The sequence below is a fragment of the Balaenoptera acutorostrata genome, chromosome 2 (assembly GCF_949987535.1).
Source record: "Balaenoptera acutorostrata chromosome 2, mBalAcu1.1, whole genome shotgun sequence".
NCBI classification, from domain to species: Eukaryota; Metazoa; Chordata; class Mammalia; order Artiodactyla; family Balaenopteridae; genus Balaenoptera; species Balaenoptera acutorostrata.
In genome coordinates, this window is record NC_080065.1 from 158,945,575 (window position 1) to 158,964,884 (window position 19,310).

The 19,310-nt window shown below is 48.2% G+C and overlaps 1 long non-coding RNA gene across 1 annotated transcript in view; it reads left to right on the plus strand.

Annotated features, from left to right (window-relative positions):
* Positions 1-12,517, plus strand: part of LOC130707290 (uncharacterized) — a 29,597-nt gene extending 17,080 nt beyond the window's left edge. The window contains exon 2 of the long non-coding RNA XR_009007186.1: positions 12,205-12,517. This is a non-coding gene — a long non-coding RNA (uncharacterized LOC130707290). The remainder of the gene's footprint in view (positions 1-12,204) is intronic.
* Positions 12,518-19,310: the final 6,793 nt, after the last annotated feature.

Consider the following 19,310-nt stretch of genomic DNA (forward strand, 5'->3'; position numbering starts at 1 on the left):
GCATTCAGAAAGTCATCTTGGAATTTGCCTCTTACAAGCAACTCTCCAAAGGGGGGACTGATATTGTTGGGGACATGGGAGTGGCTCACCGATTCTTGCAGCTGCATTTAGGTCCCCTCACGTCAGTGTGGTCCTTCATTCAGCTCTACATGAACTGTCACTATGTCAGCATTCTCCCCCTTAGTTCTCAAAGCTGCTCCCCCATCTCCATTCCTGTCACCTGCCCTAATCCAGGCTTCCCCATCTGTCCCAGGACTTGCAGACTTTCCTCCTCAAATCCATCTTCCCCACCGCCCCAGAATGATCCTTTAGTAAACCAAGTGTCAGCTGCGGTCAGCTTGTCCCTTATCTCCCATTCTATAAAATTTAGGAAGCCTGACGCTCTCCCTAAAATGTTTCTTTGTAGGAGATAGGGGGACACCAGGGTTATACTCTCATGGCCATTTCTGGCTTTGAATACCTGCTTCCACTGAATTCGCCCAGGATAGGAATTGAATACCTTGCACACGCATGGGTGCCATCCAGTCATAGATCACATCAACCCAGCTGTGGCTTTGGCCCTTTTCCCTATTTCCCAACACCCAAAACTCATACCAGTCATTTTTGTGAGCATTATACTTTTCCGAATTTTTCTGGATGGAGAAATTTATATGTCAGCAAAACATCAACTTAAGTGTTTGTTTTTTTTTTTAATTAATTTATTTTATTTATTTATTTTTTTAGCTGTGTTGGGTCTTTGTTTCTGTGCAAGGGCTTTCTCTAGTTGCAGCAAGCGGGGGCCACTCTTCATCGCGGTGCGCGGGCCTCTCACTATCGCGGCCTCTCTTGTTGCGGAGCACAAGCTCCAGACGCGCAGGCTCAGTAGTTGTGGCTCACGGGCCCAGTTGCTCCGCGGCATGTGGGATCTTCCCAGACCAGGGCTCGAACCCGTGTCCCCTGCATTGACAGGCAGACTCTCAACCACTGCGCCACCAGGGAAGCCCTTAAGTGTTTTTAATTATGTACTTTGAAATAAATATGAAATGCATGAATTCATTCTCTTCATTTAAAAAAAAAAGTTAAAGCATCAGAGATAAAGCTAATTAGATGGAACGGAAAGATGGAGGAACATGATTTCTCGACATCACCACTGAGTCCCCATCCAGCCCTGGACTGCTTACCTCTTGGACTTCCTGTTGCGAGATACAAATAAACTGCTACACACTAGGCTACTGTGAGCCAGGTTTTTTGCTCTTTGCAGTGAACACAATCGTATCTGACACATTCCTCATCCGGCACTGAACCTGCCGCTTCTCATCAATTTCTAGCCTCTTACCCATGTTTGTTTTTCTACCTAGCATTTCATCACTCGCTGAAGATACACTATTTCTTAATGGTTTAAAGTTTGCTGTGTTCCCATAAGAACGTTGGCTCCCGTGAGGAAGGAGCTGGTCTTGCTCCCATGATATCCCTAGGGTCCAACACAATACTTGGCATATAATAGGTGCTCCATACGTCTTTGTCAAATAAATGGGTGAATACAAATTTGATCATGTCCCTCCCTGTTTAGAGGATAAAATCCAAACTGCTCAGATGGGCAATCAAGTCCATTTCTGCCCTGGACTCTGCCTGTCCTACCTGCCCTGTCCCAAACCACACTTTTTGCTGCTGCTTCTGTCTGCACTGACTGCTGAGCCTTTGCCCAGGCTGCACACACACATTATTGAGCACCTACTCTATGCCAGGGACTCTTTTAGGTCTAGGCGAGAACTCAATGAACCAGACAAATAGAGTTTCTGTCCCTGAGGAGTCCAGCAGAAAGGACGGACGTTGGCCAAGTAGCTACAGTGTGTTCAGTCTTAATAAAAGGGGGGATAAGGGAATTATGAGAGCTCCTCAGTCTCTATGCAGCAAACTCCTATTCCTCCTTTAAAGCCCAGTTCCAATGTTACCTCCTCTACGAGGCCTTTTCCATGTCTCTGGCCTGAGGTAGGTGTTCCCCATAGACACTTGCTACACAGCCCAAGCCACAGAACTCAGCCCACTTTATTATCTTTTCCACCTCCTTGTGTGTCTCTCCAGCCAGCCTATGAGCCCTGTCTTACTGCTCTCTGTATCCCCAAGGTCCAGTGCAGGGCTCGTCATGGACGTTTTTATGAGTTCAGCAACTGACCTGTCCCTTCCTTGGCCTGCCCCCATCCTCCCCAGCCCCCTTTCCCTTGCTCAAGTTTCAGGCTGCCTTGGTCTCTCCCTTCCACACTCAGCTCCCCAGGCATTTCTTCATCTTGTTCTGAATTAACCCTTCCTCTCGTGAGGGAAACTGTAGATTGGGGAAGTACCAACTTCCTCTTGGGCTGTCTAAGCAAAGCTTACGTAAAAGGCCAAGAAAGATCACCCTATCTAATAGTGATTGATTTTATGCTTTTGTTTCCCTTTATTCCTCAGGCTAAGCCCCACTTGCCCTCCTCCTCTTCCTTGTCTTGCGTTGTCACCCAACTATACTCTCTTCCCAGAATACACCAGATTTCTCATGCCTCTGCACTGCTGCACATGCTGTTCCCTCAGCCAGAAATGCTGTTCCCCTACCCCTTCTTCTTAATGAAAGCAATCACACGCTTTGAGGCCCAGCTCACATGTTAGCTCCTCATTATGGCTTCTCCGATGCCCCCTCTCCCATCCCCAAGCAAAATGAATTGTTCCCATGGTGTTCTATGCTTCCTTGACTATGACCTCATCCCAGGACATCTTGGAGGTTGGTCCATAGTACACTTACTCTCAGACAGCGAACTTCTCACCATCTGGATCAGCGACAAGTCTGCGCCCAACCCCTCTTTGTCCTGCAAGTGTTCAGTCTAGGGCTTGGCAGCCTCAAAACCAAATAAATGATTGCTGCTGTGGGTGGCTGAGGTCTTGGACAGGGGGTGAGAAGGAGCGGCTACCCCTTCTGGTAATAGCACCTGGATTGGTCCCTGAGGAATCATCTCTCCCCTTTCCACCCATCTGGTTTGGGTGGTACTGATCAAGTCTCAGGGCAGAGAATATGATCCAAGGTAACCCAATCAGATAGCACAACTGACCTCAGTGCTTGCCCAGTGCTGGTTAGGCCATCCAAGCCTGGCCAATCAGAGCATGGCAGCAAAATTAAAGATAAGTATGGAAATTGGGGGAAAGGAAAATGAAGGCAGAAGAAAAATGATACACCGAAAGTAGAGTCAGTGTCCCTAGAAAGTGTCCATGAAGTCCAGGATATTTGACGGTCTGGCTACTCATGGCTCTGTGCTTCCAAAGGACCAAAGTGTTCCTACGCTAAAAATCTGTGTGGGAGAAACAAGGTCCATCTAGAGTTAAACGAAGCAGGATGAGGCTGTGGTCAAAGAGCATGCACTTTGGAGTCAGACCATCTGAGTCTGAATCTTAGCCCTGCTGTTTGCTAACTGTCCTTTATCTCTCTGACCCTCGGTCTCTTCATCAAGAAGAGGAGAAAGAGGAGAATATCAATTGTCAGGGTCACTGTAATAAGTAGGAAGTGCATGTAAGTAGCAGTTATTCAACTACTCCTGTTATCCTATTGTCATTATTAGTTGGTGGTCTGGTACAATAATCCAGGGTAGGAATGCCAAGGCCAACGACGAGGCTTAAGCTGGGACGCAGAGAGAAGAGAGAATAAATATTATCCAGGTGGTGTTAGAAATCTTTTGTTAGCAAATGACAAAAACCCAACTTTAAAACATGCATAAGCAAAGGGGAACGTATTAGTTCACGTAGCTGAAAAGCGAGAGGTACATTTTGAGTTTCACAAATGACTGCAAGGCTGGGTGTCCTGCTTGCACGCTTGTCTCTGGGGTGACCTCATTCTCAGGCGACCACCATGCGTGCGGAGGCTCTAGTTGCTACAAGCATCTAGCAATCCCTGTAGACAAATAGAACGTCTCTTTCCCAGCATTTCTGGTGAATATCTTGGAACTGAGTCTCACTGGTTATGGGTTCACTATGTTCCCATCCAAGAGCCAATCAAGGGCAAGAGAGAATGCTCTGATTGGCTACGCCCAGGCCATGTGACCAGATTTAGTGTTTGGGAGGAGGAGCGAATCTAACTTCACCCAGGCTGAGGGGGAAGCGGGTCTCCACGGAACACTGGGGTGTTGTCACCCAAAGAAAGGGGGATATGCTGGGAAAAAACCCCAGAACAACAGCTGTGCCCTACAGAAGGAGATTAGTAGGGCCCCAGCAAGGATTAGACGTGGAAGGCCAGAGAATCAACAAGCTCAATGCTAACCGGGCGGTTTTGAGCCTGCGGCCCCCGACTTTGGTCCCCCACTGGCATCAGGAACATGACTCAGCAGCGAGACTGCCACACATGGGGTTTTGCAACTGACCTTTCCCCTCCTCCCCAGCCCTGAGTCGGTGTGTCCCAGCTGGACCCAGCTCCTGCCTGGAAATGCCTCCTGCCTGGAAATGCCCCCTGCCTGGGCCTCTGCCAGTTCCTGGGAGAGGGAGGGTCTCTGGCCTCCTCACCCCAGCGCTCCCATTTCACCCTTCCTCCTTGCCCCGGGGCAAAGTCTGGGGATTGTTGAGAAAACGGTCAACCGCCACCTTGCACTTTGGTTGCGCAGCACGTGGCCAGTGCTTTGTGACTCCCCAGCCCCCAGCCAAGCAGGGGAGAGACCAGGACTGCTTTGCAGATGCCCCAGTGCCCAGAGACAAGCATGGTCAAGGGCTTCTCAGCCTCCAGAGTGATAAAATGGGGATAATAATAACTGTCCCCATCAGTCCTCGGTCAGTAAATAGCAGATAAGGTCACGCTGAGAGCACACCCTCTGAGAGCGGGGGCTCCTGCCCTCAGTTGACCTTTCCTGAGCACCTCCAGCATTCCAGGCTTGAGCTGTTTAGTAGGACAGAGAAGAGAATTAAATCCAGTCCCTGCCCCCAAGTTGCTCAGGAGTTAGTTACTCTAGGAGACAGGTAGCAATCAGCCCACAGTACAGAGTTCTTTTATAGAAGAAAGCAGCAGGGGCTTGGGCAATACACAGGAGGCATAGAGGAGACAGCCTGGGGGCAACTGGGAGGGGCCAGGCCAGGGCGACAGGGACTGAGCTGACTTCCAAAGGAGAACTTGCCGGCTGGTTGGAGAAAGGAGGGAAAGGGCATCCCGGGGCAAGAAGCATGTGCAAAAGCAAAAGTTGCTTAGGAGGCTGTTAGTGGAGCCCAGGGCGCAGGGAGAGGAGATGCGAAGAGAGAAAATTGGAGCAGCAGATGGGACCAGTGTTTAGAAGTTCTAAATGGGGGAGAGGTCAGGTCTGATAGAGACCTCTGGTTCAGGTCTTTTCATCAGAAACAATTGAACAGAAGCTCTGGCAGAGTAAAGGTCTCCCTTCCATAGGAAATTGACTTAGCGAAGATTTGGGGCTCCCGGGGAAAGAAACAGGGAAGCCTGACTTCCCAAGAAACCCCATCCCAGCCTCTTATATCCATTGGCACATCTGGTGCCGGTTTTTATTTCCTACATTGTCACCCCCATAAATCAGTCTCCTTCCTGAGAAGTCACAGGATGATTGGACTGTAGCAGTAGTCAGAAGGAGACGGCACATGGCTCCTGCCCACCCCAGCTGGCCAGGTCAAGCAGCCAGGCAGATGCCCAGCCAGCAAAGCCTGCATGTGCTGAAGGGGCCTTACAGGAGGGCCTTCTCTTTCTGTCCCCTTGTTTTGTCATTTCAAAGTCAAATTGCTGTTTGTTTGGGAAAGGCGAAAGACCCTTGGCCATCTGTTCCTGGCTGTGTGACCTTGGCCAAAGCCTGTGAGCCTGAGCTTCCTCAGCTGAAAAGGTGATGCGAAGGGGCCCTAGATTCAAAGCGCCTGTGTGAGGGGGAGGGTGCCACGCTCACTCCCTTCTCCCAACTCCCTCCTTCGAGAAGCCTGGGAGTCTCCTCTCCCCCGCCAGACCATTGACTCTGTCACTGTGCAGCTGGGGAGACTGAGGTCCAGAGAGTTCTGGGACTGACTCCAGATCTCACTTGGACATAAGAAAACCAAGAACCTGATGTTGTTTTCCTCTCCTTTCCCCCATCAGACCATGCTGGGGGCACCGGGTAGCAGCATACACCCCAGGCAGAGATTCACCCCAGATCAGGTCACAAACCATAGTCTACATATTTCAAAAGTCATACACCAAGTTAATGAACAACTAAAATATGCTTTACCGCCTAATGTGACGGGGCTTCCTAATGACCTGGAATTAGGCCTAACTCTGCAGTTTTACAGCAGAACATGGCAGCTGCCTTCCCATCCTCCGTGTTTTCTTGCGCCGTAAGGGGGCAAGTAGCCCACACATGGCCCCCAACCCCCGCCCAGCAAGCAGCACCCACTGGCCACCCAAGAGAAGATGGAATGGGGGAGAGGCCTGCAGAGACCTGGGAAGTGGGCTGGGACATTTAACCAGGAATCCCAGAGTCCTGGGAACCCAGAGTCCCGCTTGGAGGGGAGATGCATGGCCTCCAGCTGGGCACATCCCCTCGGTTCCCCAAGACTCCTCAGTTGTGGGGAAGGAAGAGGGCTCGAGTGGGGTCCTCTGGACTGCAGGGCCCCAGGGCTGAAGTCCCTCTTGTCCTGGTCAGAGGGTGCTGGACAAGGAGTCGGGAAGAAAACATCAGGTTCTTGGTTTTCTTATTTCCAAGTGAGGTCTTGAGTCAGTCCCGTAACGCGCTGGACCTCAGTCTCCCCAGCTGCACAGTGACAGAGTCAATCTATCTAGTCTCTGAGCTTCCTTCTGGCTCTGGCCCAGGGTCCTAACGCTGACCCTGCCCTTCCTCGGGCCAGCGGGTGTCATTCAGCAGCTTCCCTAGACCTTCCTGCCTGGGGCTGGCACCTCCGAGGGCACCGTTATCCTCAGGATTGAGCACCTGTACTCCCTACACAGCAGGCGCAGAATCGGGAAGCAAGCAAACTAACAAAAGCTTCCATTTATTTCATCTGTGACCTGGGATCATAAACACAGTCTTGCCAATACAGGTGCCCAGGTCTCCCAGGTGGGCCAGGCTTCATTACATGCCTGTTTACAGCCTGGTTGGTTCTCCCAAGCCAGGCCTATCATCAGGATTTTTTAAAGAAAATAAGTGAATTAGGCAAATGGAGAGGCCAGAGGGTTCCTGTGAGTTCTGCAGGGCTGGGGACAGTCCTGGTGAGGACAGATAAGGATGGAGGACGAAGGGAGGGGAGGAGAGGAGATGGGGGGAGGGGCACAGGAGGAAGAGCAGAATCATTATTACCATTTGGTGAGTTTTACCAAAACTTTTATATAGATTTGCTCAGTGATTTAAGGATTTCACAGAGCAGTAGAATTCTCTCCTTTCCAATGCCTGATTTTGGGAGCTGAAAAATGAGTGAGTTGCTCATTTTTAATTTTGCCAAGGAAACACATTAAAAAAACAAATATCCATTCAATTGTTTATTCATCTGAGAAGTACTTATTGAGGGTCGACTACGTGTCAGGCACTATTTCAGGGTTAGTGTGATATAGCTGTGAATGAAATAGACAAAAATCCCTGTCCTCGTGGGGAAAAGTCAGACAATGGACCAAAACAGGAACTAAATTAATAGGTCCGATGGTGTTAAGTACCACGTGGAGGAAGAACAAGGCAGGGAAGTGGATAGGACACACCACGATGGGCTGTACTTTTAAACAAGGGTCAGGGAAGGTGTCCTTGAGAAGGAGACATTTGAATAAAGTTCTGAAGCTGGTGAGGGAGTGAGTCTTGTGGGTGGACAGGTGAGTGGATTAAGGGTTCCAGGCAGAGCGGATGAAGAACAAAGGCCCTCAGCCCTTTCAACCACAAAATAATAAAAATAGAGGAAAGATATAATCTCAGAAGAAAGGCCAATCCTTCTTAAGGGAGGGCAATTGGAAACCTATTATGGTGATAAATATCACCACATCACTATCTATGTCTATGTATCTATCTACATAATATAGAGAGAGATCTATAGATTCAGATACATAGATGTATATTCATCGTCATTATTTTTCTCGTTATGTCGTGCAAGAGTAAAAAACTTGTCCCAAGTCAGTATCTGTCTGCAGATGAACATATGGCAATGTATTGTTTGCATTTTTTAAGTGAGGAATCTGAGCCTCGGAGAGGGAGATGGGCTTGCCCAGGGTCATAGCAGCTGGTACCCACAAGGTCAGTATTTTACCTAGACCCAGGGCCTGTGCTCTTAACCATGAGCCACGCTGGCCTGCTTTGCTGCCATACCTCCTGACCCCAGCCCCAGGGCTCCACAAGTGCTGGTTAAAAGAACAGCTTGGCCATCTGGTTGAACCTGATTTTTGTTCCTTTTCTTCCCCAAACTGTGGGTCCAGGAAGTTGGGGAGGTATGGACAGCCACTGAGCTGGCAGGGCGGAGGGTTGGTGGGTAGGGCTGCAAACTTTGCTCCTTTCTCGAGATCAGTGGGCAGCTCCCTGGCACTGGGCCTGCTGGGGCCTTTGTGTTGGCATTTGCCCCGATCAGGAAGTCTAGTTATGCTGGCCGGGTGTGGCCTAGGAGACAGCATTGCTTCAAACCAGTTCATGCCAGTGAGCATGTTACAGGCATCTGCTCAGGGCCCCACTCCATGTTGGGAACTTTTTTTTTTTTAATTTATTTTTTGGCTGCGTCGGGTCTTCATTGCCGCATGTGGGTTTTCTCTAGTTGCGGCGAGCCGGGGCTACTCTTCGTTGTGGTGCGTGGGCTCTAGGTGCACGAGCTTCAGTAGTTGTGGTGCACAGGCTCACAGTTGTGGCTTGCGGGCTCTAGAGCACAGGCTCAGTAGTTGTGGCGCATGGGCTTAGTTGCTCCGCGGCATGTGGGATCTTCCCGGACCAGGGCTTGAACTGTGTCTCCTGCATGGGCAGGCGGATTCTTAACAGCTGCGCCACCAGGGAAGTCCCTACGCTGGGAATTTTGTAGGCCATCTCACTGAAATGAATCCTCTCCACAGCAGTGAAAGGCTCATTCAGTCATTCAGACCTTCATTCCGCCAGAGTTTACGGAATGCCGTTTCACTCCAGAGAGCGCTGTCTGAGCCTCAAATATGTGCCAGGTATTGTGCCCTGCACTTGTATTCTTATTTAAAGAAGTATTAATTAACCTATCTATGAAACCAGAAACATAGAGACATAGAGAACAAACTGCTTGTTGCCAAGGGAGGGGTTTGGGGGAGGGATGGAGTGGGAGCTTGGGGTTAGCAGATGTTAAGCTTTCATATATAGAATAGATAAACAACAAGGTCCTACTGTATAGCACAGAGAACTATATTCAGTATCCTATGATAAACCATAATGGAAAAGAATATTAAAAAAAGAATATATATATGTATAATTGAATCACTTTGCTGTACAGCAGTAATTAACACAACATTGTAAATCAACTGTGCTTCAATTAAAAAATAATTTAAAAAAATAATGAAGTATTAAATCAGAGCATGATATAGGGAGAGATTCTTTGGGGTGGATGGAGGGGTTTATTCAGATTGGAGGAGACCTGGAGAGGTTCTGAGAGAAAGTGAGATCTGGGCTGGGTCCTGCAAAGCCGGGGCCTTGGAAAGTTTAGGTGGAGAATAGCATTCAGGCAGGAGGAATGGCCCAAGCAAAGGCTGGGCAGCCAAATAAAGAAGGGTGAGTTTGAAAACCAAGAGCTGACCCTCTAGAATGGGATTTCCCTGCAGGACAGTGGAAAGAGAAGTGGTCAGTCGGAGAGGAGGCTGGGAAAGAAGGTTCCCCCACTGGTCTCCGCGTGCCCTTGGGTCAGTCACTTACCTCTCTGACTGTTTGCTGTCCTGTAAATCAAGCTTCATTATCCTCATCCCACCTGTCTTACAGGGAAGTTTTGAAGGTCTAGGGGACCTTATAGATTTTGCTATGCAGAGAAAGGGGTCACTTGCTTTCTTTGGCTTTCTTTTGGCTTTCCTTTAAGTTCCCACAACCCCTGTTTAGTCTCTGTCCTGTTGGGCATGTGGGACCTCAATAGTGTCCTCAGGGCTGGTCTCCAGCCATAGCTCACCAGGCCCCCGAGGAGCTCCTGGAGGTCAAGGGTGTGTCCTGCCCATTTGCATCCCTGGGGCCCACACATGGCCTGTGCATGAGGTAGATGGTCAGAGCCATGGGATCAGCCTCACCCCAGTCTGAGTCCCCAGTCAGATTCAGATTGCCTGTGTGACTCCCAGGGAGTCACTTCCATCTCTGAGCCTCAGTTTCCTCATTGGTGAAATGGCAGTGATAACAGGGTGAGACTTAATGGGCAGTGGCTGGCGAGGCTTCCTGGCTGACCCATCCCAGTGAGTCCTCCATGACGAGCTGCAGTCACTGGTGTACACCAGGGCCCTCACCACCTTTCCCAGGAAATCCAGGGGCCAAGAAGGCTTTGCTGGTCCAACTCACAGGACTGTGAGGGCAGGAGGGGAGCCCAGCTGACGGTCACTCCAGTCATCCTCTTGGTCGTTTACTGAGTCACTCACTCACTCATTCCCTTCCACAGATGTTTACTGAGCACCTTCAAAACACCCAGCACAGCACTGGGTGCTTTGTTGATGCAAAATGTGTGAGACAAGCTTTCTAAGCTCAAGAGAGAACATATAAGAGAATTGAAACTAGCCAGCAGTTTATAACTATGTGTCCCCCCCTGGATGGAGCAGGCAGTGGTCTTTTGAGTCGAGAGACAGGAAAAGACACAGAAACTGGGAGTTGGGGGTGTGGCAGGGGCACGCCTTAGGGAAGACCTCCCAGAGGCGGTGGCCTGCGGCCGGGTCTGTGGAACTCACATGGGTGGGGAGAAGGGGGCATTCCAGATAAAGGGAAGTGCTCACTGAGCAAAGGTACAGAGGAAGGAACACCTGCTTGGCTGGATTTGACGGGTGGAATCTGGTTAGACAGGTGGCCGGGGTTAGGCCGCAAAGGGCCAGGAGGCTGAATACTTCCTGGAGTCTGGGAATCCAGGCTGTTGACAGTATGACAATGTGATGCCATCAAACCCACAGGCTCCTGGAAGGTGGTTTGGTGGCCGGGTCAGCTATGGCTCCCCTCCATGCCCTTTAGGGCTCCTGCCCACTGGATAGGGATTGGTAGGAAGAAAACGGTATTTCTGGATTAGCCTCTGCTTCCAATTCATGTGCGACCTCAAGGAGCTCACCGTGTTTCTTAGAGCCTCGGTTTATAAACATATAAAATTGGAACGACTGGGCCAGATGATCTCAATTGCCTTTCCAGCTCTGGGACTCTAAATCCTCTGACTGTTGATTCCAGACACACGTGTCACTGCAAAGCTACCCATCCAACTTCTTGGCAATCACCCTCCCCACCAGCCAGCCACATGGTCGGCCTCGGCTGCCATGTTTGTGCCACGTGACCTCTCCCCACTGGCCAAGCTAATTGGAGCGGATTCTAAAAGATTCCTGACCCTAAAGAGACATACTCCATCCATACTCCATAGCAATCAGACTGATCCTTTGGAGAATTTAAACCAAGATACCCAGGTCCTGGATCAATCAGATAGGGTTAGTCTATACCTCCAATATTCTGAAGAAAAATAACTAATATTTGCTGCACACTTGTTCCCCTGTGCCCTTTATTTCATTCTCACATCACCCTGCAAAGTAGGCTGTGTTAGTATCCCCGTTTTACAGATGGAGAAACTGAGTTCCAGTGAAGTACCATACTTGTCATGTTATGGCATGCAGCTGGTTAAGATACATTCCAATTTTCCAGGGAAAAAAATTTCAATATATTTTTCCTCATACATATATTGAAAATAATTTTAAGGTATTTGTAGAAGAAACCATTTCATTTTGTTCATGTAAATACAATATATTGTATACTGAAATTCCAGTAAAAAATTCCAAATAAGTTCTATTTATTCTGAAATAAAGCATTTCTTGGAACTGGCACAAAGGATAAAGAATGTAAGAAATGAATCTAACATGGGCTTTGTATACTGGGGAGGACTTCCACCAAGATCATGTGATCATATGCCATTAGGTCTATCTGTCATTCTAAGTCTTCATTATGGGCCTTTATTAATAATATAGACACATTGGCTATATTTAGTGGAGAGGGGAGAAGGAAGTATGTGGATGTAGAATTTGTCTACATTGCTGCCATTTGTCTATAATGTTACTCCATTGGCAGAGGCAGTAACAAAATTCCATAGATAGGATGTGACCTGGGTCTTTATCGTTTCATGCTCTTGTCTCCCCAGGGCACGATGGAGAGCTGGACCAGAGCTTGAAGCAGGAAGGGAAAACCTGCAGACAATATGGCTCTGCCAGGGAGAGTGGATCACGTGATCAGAGAAGCCGCCCCAAGCATGGAGCTGCAGAAAGAAGTCTCTGGCTCCCCTGAAGCCGAGCGCCTTTCCTACAGCCCAAGTCTGTCAGGCTGCTCTATATCTTGATGATTGGCTCCCTTTTCCAAGTAAAAGTCTGTTCCTAGCAACCAGACAATTCCTGATGAAAACCTCAGTGTTATGATTATGTCCTGTTAATAAATGTTACAGGGTATGAATCCATAAACTTGACTGTGCAAGAAATGTTGCATTATTATATTTCCTTGAAATCCAGTTAAATCTGACCCTGAGTCCACATTCTTGCCAACGTGACTGGAAATTTGGTCTCAGTTGTTACTGAGGTGAGGCGAACCCTCTTCTTTAGGGCAGCCCACAATATGGTAGACTCCCATCTGAGATGGGTTTTCGGGGCATCTTTCCAGCCGCGGCTGCTGTCGAGCTCCTCGTTGCCCATCCTGTGTGTTCCCCTTTTGGAAGGCATCCCTGCTACTGCTATACCAGGGTCTGGCCTCCATAAGTTAAATGTCCGCCCTCCCCAGCCACCTCCACTGACACTGCTGATGTCCGCTCCCTTCCCTGTCTTGGAGAATCTCCCCTGTCTCATTGCACTCAAAGGCCCTTGGCTCTCTCTTCCCTGCAGGATAATAACCTCAAGTTCAGGCTTTTGAAATACAGAAGCCAAGGAGGCAGACTGTCATTGAGCATCTTCTATTTATAGCGTGGGGCTACCTGTTGGCGCTGGAGAAAGGAGGAGTGAGTATGAGAGCACAAAACACAAAGCAACACCCCAGTGGGTAATTCCGACACTCTGCAGATGTCTGTTCCTGATGGCTGTGGTGTCCACTGCTTCTGCCGACCTCCCTTTTCCAGGAGTGGCCCTGTGGCCACTGGACCCAGTTCCTCCACTGACATCTGTGTGGGTCACTGGAACTCCTGCCTGGAGCACAGACCTACTGGCTCTGAGGGATGAGGGAGAGAGGCAGCACCTGGGTCCCAGCCCCTGGCCCACTTCCTAGAGACTGGGGTGCTGCGACAGGTGTGGTCAGCGTGGGGACCCGGCAGCCCCCAGTGGGTTGTTGCTTCCTCAGACACACTTCCCAGAAGCATCCTTCCAGGTCACTGCCATCGCTCCTGGATTATTCCTTGGAGTAAGTCTAGGTTTATTGTTATTAGATGTGCAAAAGTCATTTCCCTTAAGCTCACATCTGACCTCATCTCCTTGTTTAAAACCCTTGGCCTTAGGATCAACCCCAAACTCCTCCATGTGGCTTTCAACCCCTTGTGTCATCTGGTCCTCGCTCACCGTTCCAGTCTCAATCCACACATTTGCCCGCTTCACATTTGCTCTCCACTCCAGAATCCCATGCGTTCTTTTCCTCTCTTCCCCAGGTCCTCTGCCTGGGACTGTTTCAGCAGCAGCCTCATTGGCTGGCCCTCGAGCCATCCTTTAGTGTCAGGGGGCACAGGGAACACTGGCCCTAAAGACCCTAGACCTGGGTTTGAATGCCAGCTCCACGCTGGCTGGATGTGTGACCTTTTATTCTCTGAGCCTTAAGCGTCTCATCTGTAAATTGGGCATCTGTAAATAACCCAGTTTCACAGGGCTGAGGTGAGGATTCAGTGAGGAAATGGATATAAAACACAGAGAAGGACTTCGCTGGTGGTCCAGTGGCTAAGACTCTGTACTCCCAACGCAGGAGACCTGGGTTCTCTTCCTGGTCAGGGAACTAGATTGCCACATGCCAAGATCCGATGCAGCCATATAAATAAATAAATAAATAAATAATACATACATAAATATTTAAAAAATAAATAAATAAAACACAGAGGATGGCTAGAAAACGTGCCCCTCTGCCATATGCTCAGTGAATCAAACCTTCTCTCATTTCTTTGACTGATGTCCCCTCTTGGCACTCTACCCCCAGCTGAATAGAAGCAGAATATAGTTTATTGAGTTTAACTGGTGACTGACAAAAAGATTCTTGGCCAGGAGTTTGAGTAATAAAGTGAAAAGAATGAAAGCGATAACCATCATTTATTGGCACTTAACCGTGAGCGGGGCCCCGGCCCCGTGGGCAATGCTTGAAGACATCACCTCATTTAGTTCACAGATCCCCAGAGCAGGAGAGTTTTTATTTATCTGTTTTTATGGACAACGAAACAGAGGCTCAGAGAGTTTGTGATTTATTCAATGTCCCAAGCTTATAAGTGGTCCCGTCCAGTCGGAATTGAATCTGAGTCCAAATGTCAGGCAGTTAAACACACCCATCTACACACATATGCATGCTTTGCACTCACATCCACAAATGTGTGCACCCATATTCACATACACACACATTCCATAGTGCGTTTTCCAACACCATCAGCAATTAACTCAAATCTCAGTGGACACCAACAGGGCATCCTACAATTTAACTCAGTTCAGGCACTATTTACCCGGTGAGAGCATCAGATCCCACAGGTTAAGGGCTCAGTCCTACAAGACTGTCCAGTCTCCCTTTCAGATGCCAATCACAAGTCCAAGTTGTCACCTGTGTTTCTGATCTGTCAGTTATGAATGAGAACCCATGACCCTCTCCTTGAGGTTCAACTAATTTGCTAGGGCAACTCACAGAAGTCAGGAAAACATTGTGCTTACTAGATCACCAGTTTATTAGAAAAGGATGTAACTCAGGAACAGCCAACTGGAAGAGATGCATTGGGCAAGGCATGGGGAAAGGAGCTTCCACGCCCTCCAGGAGTGCCCCACTCTACCTGCACATCCGCGTGTTCACCAACCGGAAGTTCTCCAAACCCCATCATTTTGGGGTTTCATGGAGGCCTGGGGAGGGGGGGTGTGAGACTGAAAATTCCAATGCTCTCTATCACATGGGAGCCTGTTAGAAAATAAAATCCAAGTCCCTCTCCCCTCACATTAAAATCTGCATTTTAGAAAAATCTCCGAGTGATTCATACATATGTTAAAGTTTGAGGATAACTGTTCTAGAATCCTTGGTAAATAGTAGATGCTCAATAAATGTCTATTGAATAAAATAATAAAGAAAAAAACCCAGAAAATTCCAACCCTCTAATCCTGGTTGGTTCCCTGGTAACCAGCTTCCCTTCTCAGGGGCTTTCCAAAAGTCACCTCATTAACAAACTCAGGTGTGGTTGAAAGGGGCTTGTTACACATATCCAAAGACAACTTTATTGTTCTTATCACTTAGGAAATTCTAAGGGTTTTAGGAGCTCTGTGTCAGAAACTGGGATGAAGACCAACTACATATTTATTATGAAGCACCATATCGCACACATACATGCACTCATACACACACGCCCCCGCACACATATGTACGCACACATAAGGAAGGGTACAGGGGATGTATTATGGGGGACTGGACCTATGGCTGACTTGGAAGAAGGAGATGACACGAACAGTGAAGGGGACAAATGACGCCGCTCTGCTCTCAAACAGGGAGAGGAGAGCAGGCTGAATTTAGGACCCTGGCCTCTCCCCTCACCTTGCTTCACGGACACTGTGGTTTCATTGGGGTTTAAGGGGCTGCTGCCTTTCCTGAGACGCTCTTCCTCCCACAGCAGCCCACATGATTGGGGCCTGCAAAGAGATGTGCTCACTGGGAGGAGGGAGTTGGGGGGAGACTGCGCCCTGTGCCAGAGCCCCTCAGACCTTCACCTGACCTGACGCCAGCAACAGAGACGCACTGACCCATTGGCAGAACACTTCCCTGATTTCTCCAGCTTCCTGATGCTTTGTCCATGGTGCAGGCACTTGTCATTTCCACAGACTGTGATGCACATGTCACTTGCGTAAATTCTGATTTAAATTTGCTTTTGTAAAAGAGAAAATCTTAAAAAATAATGTCTGTGAATGCCTGTCAACATTTTAGTCTTTCAGACATGTCCTCATTTTAGAAGTGACCAGTCTCGTGCCCAACAGGCTGGCCCATCCGCAGTGTTACTCATCCATCCATTCATTCATTTTAAAAAATGGTTATGGAGCAGCTACCATCAGCGGGTCACGGTGATAACAACCAGGAACCAAACAGACAATGTTCCTGAATCCAAGGAGACACGTGGGGACATGGAAATCAGGTTATCAAACAAAGGAATAAGCAAAATAATTTCAGGTAGTGGTGTGTTATAGAGATGATTCAAAAGGTTCTGTGATACCCAGAATAACTGAAAGCAGGGACGCAAACAGATGCTGGTATGCCAGTGTTCATAGCAGCATTGTTCATAGTAGCCAGAGGTGGAAATACCCCAAGTATCCATCAACAGACAAATGAATAAATAAAATGTGGAACAGACACACAATGGAATATGACTCAACCTTAAAAAGGAAGGAAATTCTGACTGCAACATGCATGAACCTTGAAGACATGATGCTAAATGAAATAAGCCAGACGCAAAAGGACAAACACCATATGATTCCACTTACATGAGTTACTTAGAATAGGCAAACTGATAGAGAAATTAGAATAGAGGTTGCTAGGGGCTGGGAGAGGAAGGGGGATGAGGAATTATTGTTTAACGGGTACAGAGTACCTTTTTGAGATGATGAAGGTTCTGGAGATGGAAGGTGGTAATGGTTGCACAACACTGTGAATGTACTTAATGCTTCTGAAGCGTACACTTAAAAATGGTTAAAATGGTAAATTTTATGTTATGCATATTTTATCACAGTAAAAAATATTGATTTTTTAAAAAAAAAGTTATATGATAGAATGGGAGGTCTGATTTTCCTAAGATGGTTGAGGAAGGCCTTTCTGGAGAAGGAACATTTGATCAGAGTGGAGGAGGCAACAGGATCCAGCCGGCTCGGCTAAACGATGGTAAGCGAGTGGGCTGAGATCATGTGGGAGAGGGGGGCAGGGCAGCACCACATGGGACTTTGTAGGCTGGGGTAGGGAGTGCAACATTTATTCTAAGAGCAATGGGAAACTACAAAAGGACTGTAGCCGTTGGCACGACATAATCAATTTCACACTTTCAAAAGACCACTCAGGTTTCTGTGTGGCACAGAGATTGCCAGGGGATGCCGAGGGCACAGTGGGGAGGCGATAGGGCAGTACAGGCAACAGGTGAAGTCCATCTCCTTACACGTGTCACCCTCCGACACCCTCTCCCTGACTGTTGCCGCGTCATGGGGCCAGTGGGCCACATGTTGGGAAAGGAAGATGAGGAAATCAGAGTGTTGAAATCTGCTGGTGCCTCTGTCAGAGGCAAAGGTTCCTCACTGCTGGGGACGGGGCCTGGCCCACGCGGCCCCTCCGTAAGCCTGATTCACCCAGCTTGCCAGAGGAGGGAAAGGCACAGTGAGTGACCTGATGGCAGGGCCAAGAGCAGGCAGGCAGTGGCTTCCAAGAGCACAGGTCTGAGAGTCTGGCAGAGCTGGCTTGACCCCGACTCTGGCACCAACTTCATGCCTTGGGCAGATGAGTTCACCCCCCTTGGCCTCAGTTTCCTCATCTGTAAAAGCATGATAACCGTACTTAACTTTGCAAGGTTGTTGCAAAGATTCAGTAAGATAATGTGTGTTAAGCTCTTAGCACGGTATCTAGCACAGGGTAAACACTCAGTAAAGATTAGCATTCTCATCATCATTATTTTGCTCCTGTAGATCTAAAACATTTATTCACTCTGCTCTGGGTACATTAGGACCATGAGACATCCCCATCAGAAGATTATAAATTAAGTCCCTTTGGTTAATAGGGTTGGCTCCTTTTTTATACTCTGTGAGCATCTCAGGGGCAGAGTCTGGATCTTCTTTGTTACTTTTCCCCCTTTGGGTCACACAGTAGGCTCGGCCACCTGTGTCCCTTAACACCTGGAGCTACATGTCCGATGCCTATTAGACGTGCTCCATTAAGGCAAGACCGCCCCTCGCCCAGGCATCACCGTGTTGACAGGGCACTGGTTAAGAATCTGGGCTTCAGGTACATATCCTAAATAATTGAAAGCAAGATCTTGGAGAGATACATGCACATTCATATTCATAGCAGCAGTATTCACAATAGCCAAAAGGTAGAAATAACCCACGTGTCCACTGATGGATGAATGGATGAAAAAAATGTGGTGTACACATACAGTAGAATATTATTCAGTTGTGAAAAAGAAGAAAATTCCAGTCCATGTTATAACATGGATGAACCTTGAAGACATTATGCTAAGTGAAATAAACCAGTCACAGAAAGACAAATACTGTATGATTCCACTCATATGCAATACTTAGAGTAGGCGAAATCGTAGAGACGGAAAGTAGAGTGGTGGTTGCCGAGCTGTAGGGAGAGGAAATGGGGAGTTGCTGTTTAATGAGTTTCACTTTTAAAAAATGAAACGAATTATGGAGCTGGATGCTGGTTGTGGTTGCACAACACTGTGAATATATTTAATACGACCGAACTGTACACTTAAAAATGGCAAGATAGTAAATTTTATGTGTATTTCACCACAATAAAAATTTTTTTGGAAAAAACAAATGTAAGTAATATCATGTGTCTTCTGTGATCAAAACCCCCAATGACCTCTCTTTTTACTCAGGGCAAAACAAAGCCCTTACAGAGGCCCTCAGAGCCCACATCATTGGCCTGTTACCCCTGTGACCTTGACTCCTACCACCCTCCTACTGGCCCTCTGCTCCAGCCTCTCTGCACTTCCTGCAATTCTTTGAACACGCTTAGCAGGCTCCTGCCCCAGGGCTTTTGCACTTGCCCTCCCGGAACCCAGAATGCTCTTCCTGCTGATATCTCTATAGTGTGCTCCCTCCACTTTTTCAGATCTCTCCTCACAGGTCATCTTATCAGCGAGGCCTTTCTGCCTCCCTTATGAAGGGGAATGTCTCTCTAGGACTGCCCCTCCCCCTCTATGCCCTTTACCTTGCTATATTTTTCTCCATAGCTTCTATCACCATCTGACGTGCTACGTATCACACTTATTAATCTTGATCATCATCAATACCCTCCCCCCATGAAATGTCAGCTTTGTGTGGGCCGGGATCTTGCCTGCTTCATGACCTACTG